The following is a 10,627-nucleotide window of genomic DNA, read 5'->3' on the forward strand; positions in this document are numbered from 1 at the left end:
CTAGGTAGGAGATCAAAGCCCAAGAACTCCATGGCAGCATTCTTTGAAATGCTTCCAGTTTCATGTGCCGGGCCAAATAGACAGGCAAAACGGCAGGGTTTCAATGCATGAATGAAACAGTGGTGTAAGGAGGAGGGGTTTAGGTTGACTAGGAACTGAGGACCTTTTGGGAAAGGAGGAGCCTATACAGGAAGGATGGGCTCCACCTAATCCAAAATGGAACCAGATTGCTGGCATGTAAAATTAAACAAGTCATAGAGGAGTTTTTAAATTAAGAGGTGGGGGAAAGCTGACAGGTGCTAAGGAGCATATAGTTTGGACAGAGACATCCCGTAGGGGAGAATCTATTAATGGGGATTCTCTATATCCTAATAAACAGGGAAGGATAGAAGTTGATAAAGTAGAGGTAGAAGCTGAAGAGAAATCAAATGAAAAAAAGTCCCGTTCAATTTTTATAAGTGCTTGTATACAAATGCTAGAAGTCTGAATAGTAAGAAGGATGAGCTTCAGTGCCTGGTATTAAATGAGAATATAGATATAATAGACATCACAGAAACTTGGTGGAATGATGATTGTCAATGGAACTCGGTAATACCAGGGTACAAAATATATAGGAATGACAGAGCAGATTGTGCTGGTGGGGGATGGCACTATATGTGAAAGAAAGCATAGAGTCAAATACACCAAAATATTAAATGAATCAAACTGTACCACAGAATCTCTATGGATAGAAATTCCATGCTTGAATAATAGGAGTATAGCAATAGGGATATACTGCCAATCACCTGACCAGGCTGGTGAAGATAATTGTGAAATGGTCAGAGAGACTAGAGAGGGTCTAAGATAGAAAACTCAATAATAATGGGGCAGTTAAACTAGCCTCATAATGTCTGGTACATGTCGCCTCAGGATGGATGCAGAGAGGAAAATTTCTTCACACCATTAATGACTGCCATGATGCTGTCTAGATTGGGGGACCATTTATAATATTATGTAACATCAATATTTCAAAATAACAAAAATTCATGTGAGAGAGGCCATGTCAGGTACCATTAGAAAGGCCATAGTTTGCTAAGTATGATATTGTTTGTGTATATGTCTCATTTGTATTGGAAGTTATGGACATGTTTGATATGTCTGTATTTCAACTTGTGCTGTGTCTCTGGGTGACTCCCCAGACAGGATGGCAGCAGCGATAAACTGTTTAATGGCCCATTATGGGAACTCATAGGTACAATAAGCCCAGGGAAAGAACCCAGTGGCTACACCTTATGAGTCACCAGGTGACTCACTCATGTGACCCTGGACTCCATCTTATTCCTGTAAATTTCCACAAGCAGCATGACAAAGGAACATAAAAGGCAGCTGCACCACATCCATGTATATTGTCTTCAGTCAGTCTTCACCTACCTCTAGAATGGATCAATTCATCTAAGCTAAGAATGCTTAGCAACTCATGAAGCTAAGAAACAAAAGACTGAGACCCATCCAGATACTGGATGTATATCACAGGGACGATACAAGCCTGCAAACTCTACAATTCTACAGAGAACCTGATATAGATGGACTTTTGAATCATTTGTATGTATCCGATTACTCTGACCATTTAACATTTCTCTTATAGCTTGTTTCTTTTGTTTTATAATAAACCTTTAGTTTTAGTTACTAAAGGATTGGCTGGCAGCGTGATATTTTGGTAAGATCTAAACTTATATTGCTTTGGTAATGTGGCTGACCCTTTGGGAATCAGGAAAACCTTTTTGTGAAGAGCATAGAGTTTTAAATAACTTATCTCTTTACTGCACCTAGTGGCTGATTGGGACCTTGAGACTGAAATGCAAGAAAGGGGCTGTGTACTTTCTATTTTAGCTTTTTGATAACCAGTATGGGGAATCAGAAGCACTGTTTGTGGCTGGTTGGGAAGTCTAAATTAAGTGTTACCCATCAGTGCTGGGAGAATCTGCTTTCCTTTTGCAGCCTGCCCTGGCCTCGGCATTTTCAGGTGGCCTACCCTAGGCATGGACGGGTCACAACTGCTTCTTGGAGCAGCAAGTCCTGGAACTCACAAAGGACTAAATCAAGAATTACCTCTCCCCAAGTGGAGCACAGGATCTGGTCCAAAAGGTGAATATACCTGAACCACTTGATAAGAATGACCATAATGTAATTAAATTTAACATCCTTGTGAGGAGGGAAATACCAAAGAAGCCCATTACTATAGAATTTAACTTCAAAAAGGGGAACTACACAAAAATGAGGAAGCTAGTTTAATGGAAATTAAAGGAACAGTCACAAGAGTGAAATGGCTCCAAGCTGCATGGAAACTTTTTAAAAACACCATAATAGAGGCTCAAATTAAATGTATACCCCAAATAAAAAAAAATAGTAACAGGACCAAAAAAATGCCACCATGTGTATGCATAGTGTATGCACCAATGCAACAGAGAAAAAAAAGGCAGTAAGAGGCAAAAAGGCGTTGTTTAAAAACTGGAATTCAAATCCTACTGAGGAAAAGAGAAAGGGCAAGTTAAGCGTAAAATTATAATTAGGCAGGCTAAAAAAGAATTTGAAAAGCAACTAGCAAAAGACACAAACTAATGGCAAATTTTTTTAAGTACATCAGAAACAGGAAGCCTGCCAAACAATCAGTGGGGCCACTGGACGAATCGAGGTGCTAAAGGAGCACTTGTGGAATACAAGGCCGTTGCGGAGAAGCTAAATGAATTCTTTGCATTGGTCTTCACTGCAGAGGATATGAGAGAGATTCCCACACCTGAGCCATTCTTTTAGGTGACAAATCTGAGAAACTGTCCCAGGTTGAGAGGTCAATAGAGGAGGTTTTGGGACAAATTGATAAATTAAACAGTAGTAATTCAACAGGACCAGATGGTATTTACCCAAGAGTTCCAAAGGAACTCAAATATAAAATTGTAGAACTATTAACTGTGGTATGTAACCTATCACTTAAGTTAGCCTCTGTACCAGATGACTAGAGGATAGCTAATGTAACGCTGATTTTAAAAAAGGCTCCAGAGGTGATCCTGGTAATTACAGGCTGGTAAGTCTAACTTCAGTAGCAGGCTAACTATAGTAAAGAACAGAATTATCAAACACATAGATGAACACGATTTGTTGAAGAGTCAACATGGTTTTTGTAAAATCATGCCTCACCAATCTATTAGACTTTTTGAGGGTTTCAAACATGTGGATATAGTATACTTGGACTTTCAGAAAGCCTTTGACAAGGTCCCTCACCAAAGGCTCTTAAGCAAAGTAAGCTATCATGGGATAAGAGAAAGGGTCCTCTCCTGGATCAGTAACTGCATGGAGTTAGTGTTGCCCCATCTCCAAAAAAGATGTATTAGAACTGGGAAAGGTAGATAGAAGAGCAACAAAAATGATTAGGGGTATGGAACAGCTTCCATATGAACAAAGATTAAAAAGACGGGGACTGTTCAGCTTGGGAAAGAGATGAGCAAGGAGGGAACATGATAAAGGTCTATAAAATCTTGAATGATATGGAGAAAGTGAATATGTAAGTGTTATTTACCCTTTCACATAACACAAGAAATAGGGTCATCCAATTAAATTATAGGCAGCAGGTTTAAAACAAACATTAGGAAGTACTTTTTCACACAACATATAGTCACCCTGTGGAAGTCATTGCGAGGGGATGTTGTGAAGGCCAAAAATATAACTGGGTTAAAAAAAAAATTGGATACATTCATGGAAGATAGGTCCATTAATGGCTATTTGCCAAGACACCCATGCTCTGGGTGTCTCTAAATCTCTGATTGTAAGATGCTGGGACTGGATGACAAGGATGGATGACTTGACACATGCCCTGTAATGTTCTTTCCCTCTGAAACTCTGACACCTGCCACTACTGGAAGATGGGATTCTTGGCTAGATGGACCACTGATCTAACCCAGTATGGCCATTCTTATGTCTGAGTGGCCAGAGGAAGAAAGATACATGGAAATTGCAGAGTGTGGGAAGAAAACCGAGATGGTCTGGAAAGAGCCTCTTCCCAGATCAGATCATTATTCTTGCTGAAGGCAGGCAGTCACAGGATGAGGGACAAAGAGCTTTCCTCTAGGGAACGGGAGGGAGGAAAGAACTTTCATGAATATGTAAAAAGTAGTTCTGAAAGATGAAGAGTCTCGGCACAGTTTGCAAGGTCTACAGTGACCTCTGTTACTGTTAATGGGCAATTATTTAAAACAAAAATAAGAATTCCATGGTAAAAAAATGAAACAAGAAACTTGTTACAATTAATATTGCAAATGTCTAGCAAGTATTTAAAGAAAAAACCTCCTCTTAAAAGAACTTTTATTTTTCAGAAGACAGGGTAAAACTTTCAAGAATACTTGACTGACTTATGTTCCTAAGGTCCATTAGAAGTCAAGTCAAGTTCCTAAGTCATTAAGCACTTCTGAAAATTTTACCCACAAACATTACAAAGCCTGGAAACTCAAAGTTAAGATTACAGTTCTAAATTCCCAGAAAATAAAGCACTTTCACCAAAAACCCATCAGACCCTATATCACTGAAAAAGGAATCAAATATACCTCTTTCATCAAAAACTGAGAAATGCTCTAACTAGATTCTTTGTTTTTGACTGACATATTGCATATTACCACAGAATTTTTCAAACTGAAAGAGGTGTGTCTCTTTAAACCAGATTCGATTCACATTGCCAAAGATAGTGTGGGGATGCATGCCCAGTTGTTGCCAATGCTGTACCTGTTTTGGGGAAAAACAGTGGACTTTATTACTGGAGATCTGCACCTCCTCTTATTTGGACTGACTGGATTTTGGGTAGGCATAAACTTGTACAATTAAAAGAAAAACCTTGTAATTGTGGGGAGAAGGTAAAAAAGGAAGATCTTTATTTCCACTGCTGTCAATCTGGCATTTTTAACAAGCACTGAATTCAGCTTCTAAAATTTAAGAAATTATACCACCAGATCCTTGACTAATGTAAATCTGCATAGATCTCTCTATATACTGAACTAATAAGCTATGAAATATGTAACAGGGTGGCCAAACTGTGGCTCAGGAGCAGTGTGGCTCTTTTACAGTTAAAGTACGGCTCGTGGAGCCCCCAACGCCCCCCCCCCCCATTATTTGCTTATCAGATTGGGGTGTGGAGTTCAGTGCTTCTGCCATGCAGTGGGGTGGTGGGGCTAGAGGTTTCTGCCCAGAAGGAAGGGGGATCTGAGGGCTTCAGCCCCACGGGGCACACCTGTCGGGGATCAGGGCTTCAGCACCACAGTGGGGTGATGGGGCTAGAGGCTTCTGCCCCATAGGAAGAACCTGCTGGACCTCTGGGCTTCTCCCTGTGGCAGGGTGCTGGTGGCTCTTGGGGCTTCATACCTGTCATGCCCCGAGCCCCACCGCCACCCCACAGGGCTTGCACCCCAGCTCTCGAACTTCTGAAGTATGCAATTCCGAAGGTCAGTAAGTTTGGCCACCCCGATATATAACTAACTAAATGAGACTCGTACAGTGAGTCATACAACAAATGAAAATCTATCTAGTTGTATTATATTTTTTGTTATGTACTGGTGTTGTGTTGGTTCTGTACAAGCCATATATGAAAACTCCCTTGAGGAGTTTATAATCTATGTCTGGCTTCTGCAATTTGCTTCATGGGATCTGACCCCTGCACCTGTACAGAGCCCCAGTAAGTTCACTGGGACTTCACACAGACAGACCTTTATGCCCACAGGAAAGTCAATGGGAGTCAGTGTGTATGGATCAGATTGCAGGATTGTATTTTAACTAAGATAACATTCAGTTAAATATTATACAGTTTCTTTGGTGCTGAATTATTCTCCACCAAATTAAACTGTTTTGTGAACTTGTTTAATTATATAGCCAATCTACCAGCAATCTCTAAATGAGTCAAAGCAATGCTTTCAAAACCAAGAAAAGAAAATCCATAGAAATGACTAATATACAAAAACAGTCAGCCATCTGTGAGAGAAGTTTACTGATATTCCTCAGCTTGAAATGCATGAAGCAGCTCAGGACTATCAACACCAACTGGGCTCATTTCAGCTGAAATTCCTGATGGGATAAAGACTAAAAATGAATTCATCGTTATATCAAGAAACTGGCTAGATAAAGTATTTAAAAATATGACTATGCTTTATGCTCAAAATGAATCCAGACTTGGTTTGAATTTTCCAGTTATTTTTGTATATAGGAAAAACAGCTATAACTTTCAAAAGTTAGTCTAAAGAGTTTCACTCTGCCAACTGCTGAGTCTGCCCTCTTCTTTATATCTGATGCTGGGTGCAGTGTAGGGGGAGGTAAAGTACACTTTGAAGTTGGTGAGATGAAAAGAGAACTGCACTGAGGCAGCTGAAAGGAGTGGGCTGTTTTTTTTAAACCTTCCAATTAAATTAGTTCCTTAACTACTCAATTCTCTTTTAGCATTTAAGATTTACAAAGCAGTTCAGCTGAAAACATACAAGTTCAGTCCACACTGACTTTTAAAACATTATCAGCCAACAGCCGTGTGACTGCAGCAGTGAAGAAAATAGCAATACCAGTTTTTCTGTACAAAGGCTGGGTTTCTGCTGTGCCTGCTAATATAAATAAAGTCTGTTTGAAGCACAAGTGAGACAAGCAATTGGTTAGGTCCCCATGCTTTGCGGGGCATGCAATAGTTGAAACAGTCTGCCAGCAGCAACAGATTTTTTCCCCATCTTTCTAGTAGTGGGCTTGGAGGTGAAGACAAACGCATAGGATTCCCACTCTGGGGTCCTACTATTGCTTGTGTCCCTGTACATCCTAAGGCACACACAGATTCCCCCACTCCCAAACACTCTCACACTCACACATTCCCCCAATACACACACCCTCTCCCTCACACGCTCCCTTCAACACACATACTTTCTCACACACACTTGTGTTGTTGTTGCTACTTCTTGATACTTCCTGTCAAAATGTGCAATGCACATATATTCTCTGTAATTTTATTCTTTCAAAGTTTATTAAGGATTATAATAGTTATTTTAGTTTTTTATTGGTATGTGCATTTCATAATTTTATTTCTCTCTTATGCTTAAATTTAATTCTTTGTGTAGTGAGTTCTAAAATGCCTAGCCTCTCCTGGCTGGAGTACTTATCGTTATTACTTTTATTACCATATTACGCTTTGTCATTCATTATTTCAAGTGATACAATAAAATAACAGTATCCTTCTAGAATGTAAATTTAGCTTAGTTTAGCAGTCCCAGTTTAAAAAAGCTTAGCTAAACACATAACTTTAGACATTGTGCAGATGAAGATTGTATTTTTAGTTATATCTATGAAATAACTTTTTAAATTTGTATGAAAATAAATGCGGTTCCAAGTCTGATACTAATAGTAATGATGGAATCAAATGTTAGTAACTCATACACATGATTGATCGGTAAACGTAAATGCCAAAATAATTAGAAAAAAAAATCCTGTTCTTAATAAAAGAGAAAAAACAACCACCAATCATGTATGTTAAAATTAAGTAAATTTGTTTTAGTGGAGTGAAAAACAAGTGACTAAAATACTGTAAATAATGATAGTAACACAGTGTGTGTCTGTTAGAGAAAGTAAGCAGATTTTAAGCAGATTTTATTTATCTCTACTAAAGATAGTGTACCAAGTATCTAACTTGTGTTTCTGGTATCTGTGTTAAGACTCAAGGTTTAGGATTGGGAATAACTTGCTGTATTATCTCCTGATTGTTCTAAATTTACATATAAATTTAAAACATGGCTTTAATTGATGTTTGTATATATTTTTTTATATAGGAATTAGATACAGTGCTTCTTTCTGTCTGCTAATTTTTAAATTATCTGGAGAAAAAAACCTAGAGTTTTTCAGATGCCTAAGTAGCCCCTGGAATCATGATTAAAGTGCCTCCCCCAATCTGAAATGGCACCCCTGTCTAAAATGCTACCAGTGCTCAACCCTATCTCCACTGCCAGACCAAACAGCAGTGTAACTGTGTTGGGAGCCTGATTAACATGCTGGAACTGGATTCCTTGGCGTGTCCCTTCCTGCGGGGGGGCATTCCTCTCTCTATGGGACTGGGTTCCTCTAACAGATAGGGGTAACCAAGCACCTAATAAACATCAGTGGTGTACCGAGGAGGGGCAGACCCCGGGCACCAGCCTGCGGTGGGGGCACTGGGCCGGCCCTTCATGATGCATGGGGGGGGCACAAGTGGAAGCAGGAGCAGCCGCCCCCCAGGCTCCAGCGCCCTTTGCCCTTCATGAAGGGCTGAGCCGGCACCGGGCCCTTGGGCTGGAGTGGTAGCTAAGTGCGAGGCACCGACTCGGCCCTCCAGCAGGGGCAGAAGGGGCAGGAGGCTGAGGGGCAGCTGCTCCCGCTTCCACTCCTGCACCCCCTGACGCATTGTGAAGGCTGGCCTGGCTGCCCACCCAGGCCGGGGGGTGAGGCTGTCCTCCATCCAAGCCAGCACCGGGCTGCGGGGCTGCTGGAGTGGGGGTAAGTGCGGGGGAGTGTGCGTGCCAGGCTGGCCCTTTGCAACAGGTGAGGGGTGGGGGGCGCAGGAAGCTCTGAGGGGCGCCTCCTCAGTGCCTTCCCCCGACGCGTCATGAAGGGCCGGCCGGGGGCTGAAGTCACCCCCGTCCCAGCGGGCACCAGGCTGCAGCAGGAAAGGCAGGTGCCGGGAAAGTGCAGAGAGTGGGGGGCGGCGGAGCCAAGCCTACATTTGTGCCCCTCGCGCCTCACGGCCCCCCCCCCCCGCAGGTACAGACCCCGTTCCTGCCCTACGTGGGGGGGGGTTGCAAATGTAGGCTTGGCCCCTGGGTGCCGGAGACCCTCCGCATATGCTGATAAACATCCTTTCTACAGGCACTCAATTCACGTATGCAGGCCCAAAAACACAGCAACACACTGCAAGCCCTACCCCACGACCACAAGACCTCTCCACCTCAGAGTCCCCATCACACCCTGATACACAGAGTACCCCACTTCCCAGCCTGACACATGACAATCTCACCTTGCAGCCTCTCCAATCACCCACATGAGAGGCCCATGCCTCACAACCCCCACAGCAATCACCCCTGAAACACTGGACAGCTCACCGCAGAGCCCCTCTGCACTATCATCCCCCACAAGCACAAGAGACCCCTACCTCAGAATCACTGACCTATGATACCTCCCACCTCATAGCCCCCTCAAAATCACTCACCCACATGAGACCTCCCACAGAGGGGGTCTTAATTGGCCTCTTCTCATAATCCCCCATCTGTCACCCCATCAGAATCCCATACACACAGAAGACGCCCATTTCACAATTGCCCCCAAGACAGACCTCAGCTCCAGCCCCTCGCAATCACCCTCACTGATATGCCCCCACTTCAGAGACTCCTCACAATCAGCCGTGAGACATTTCTGAATTTGCAGCTCCTGCACAATCAGCACCGTTACAACCACCCCCATCCTTTCCCCCCACTTCACCGTGATATTTTCTCACCTACAGCCTCTTCCTATTCACTCACCCACCCATCCACGAGACTCCCCACCCCACAAGCCCTTACAGTCACCCACCTTGTGCTCGCCCACCTCACAATCATCCCCAACTTGCAGCTCCCCCCACAATATGCTACCACCACAATCCCCTCCATGATATGTCCTCACTTCTGTCACTCTTCACCTCACTCACCTGTCATTCTGCACACCTCACAATAGCCACCCCACTTCACAGCCCCTTCATAACTGCCCCTACAAGCTCCCCAACATCTCCCCACTTCACAGGCCCCAGAATCATCCCCTCACAACATCCTTCTCTCCACCTCACAACTCCATGTCATTCCCCAACTCCTCACAATCAACCCTATGATACACCCCCCTCAGTTACCCCCACCACACTGACACCACACAACTACCTCCCTGCCTGACAGTTGCACAAAAGACATCCCTGTCCTCACAGCCCTCTGCAAATCACAACTCACAACATTCCCCACCTCACACTTGCTCCATGACATCCTCTCCCAATCTTGCAGCCCCCCCACAATCACCCACCCGAACCTGCCCACCTCCCAGTCACCCACCCACGAGACCCCGCCACCTCACAGCCCCTCACCACCATATCTTCCCACTTCAGTCACCACACCACCCCTTCCCTTCACAATATCCTCCACTCCACAGCCTTCTCACCTCCCCCACCTCACAGCTCCCACCCCAACAACATCCAAACTCACAATCCCCCTCAGCATCTCTTCCATTTCCCAGCCCCTCACAATCAATCACAGCCCCATCAACCACCCCACATCACCCCACCTGTCACCAGGACCTCATAGTCCCATCAGTCACTCCCACTTCCCCATCACCCCCCAGCTCCCCATCACCCCCACATCCTCCTCCTCACTATCAGCCGCCAGCTCACCATCACCCCCACTCTCACCCCACAGTCCCATCAATCACTCCCACCTCCCCATCACCCTTACCACACAGCCCTATCAATCACCCCACAGCCCTCACCTCACCATCACCCCCAGCCCCATCAGTCACCCTCACATCCTCCTCACTGTCACCCCACCCCACTGCCCCTCCATCACCTCACATCCACACACGTGTCACCCTATACCCCTATCAGTCACCT

Source organism: Emydura macquarii, unplaced genomic scaffold (genome assembly GCF_026122565.2).
Source record: "Emydura macquarii macquarii isolate MOO-44397 ecotype Brisbane River unplaced genomic scaffold, CSIRO-AGI_Emac_v2 contig_1790, whole genome shotgun sequence".
Taxonomy (NCBI): domain Eukaryota; kingdom Metazoa; phylum Chordata; order Testudines; family Chelidae; genus Emydura; species Emydura macquarii.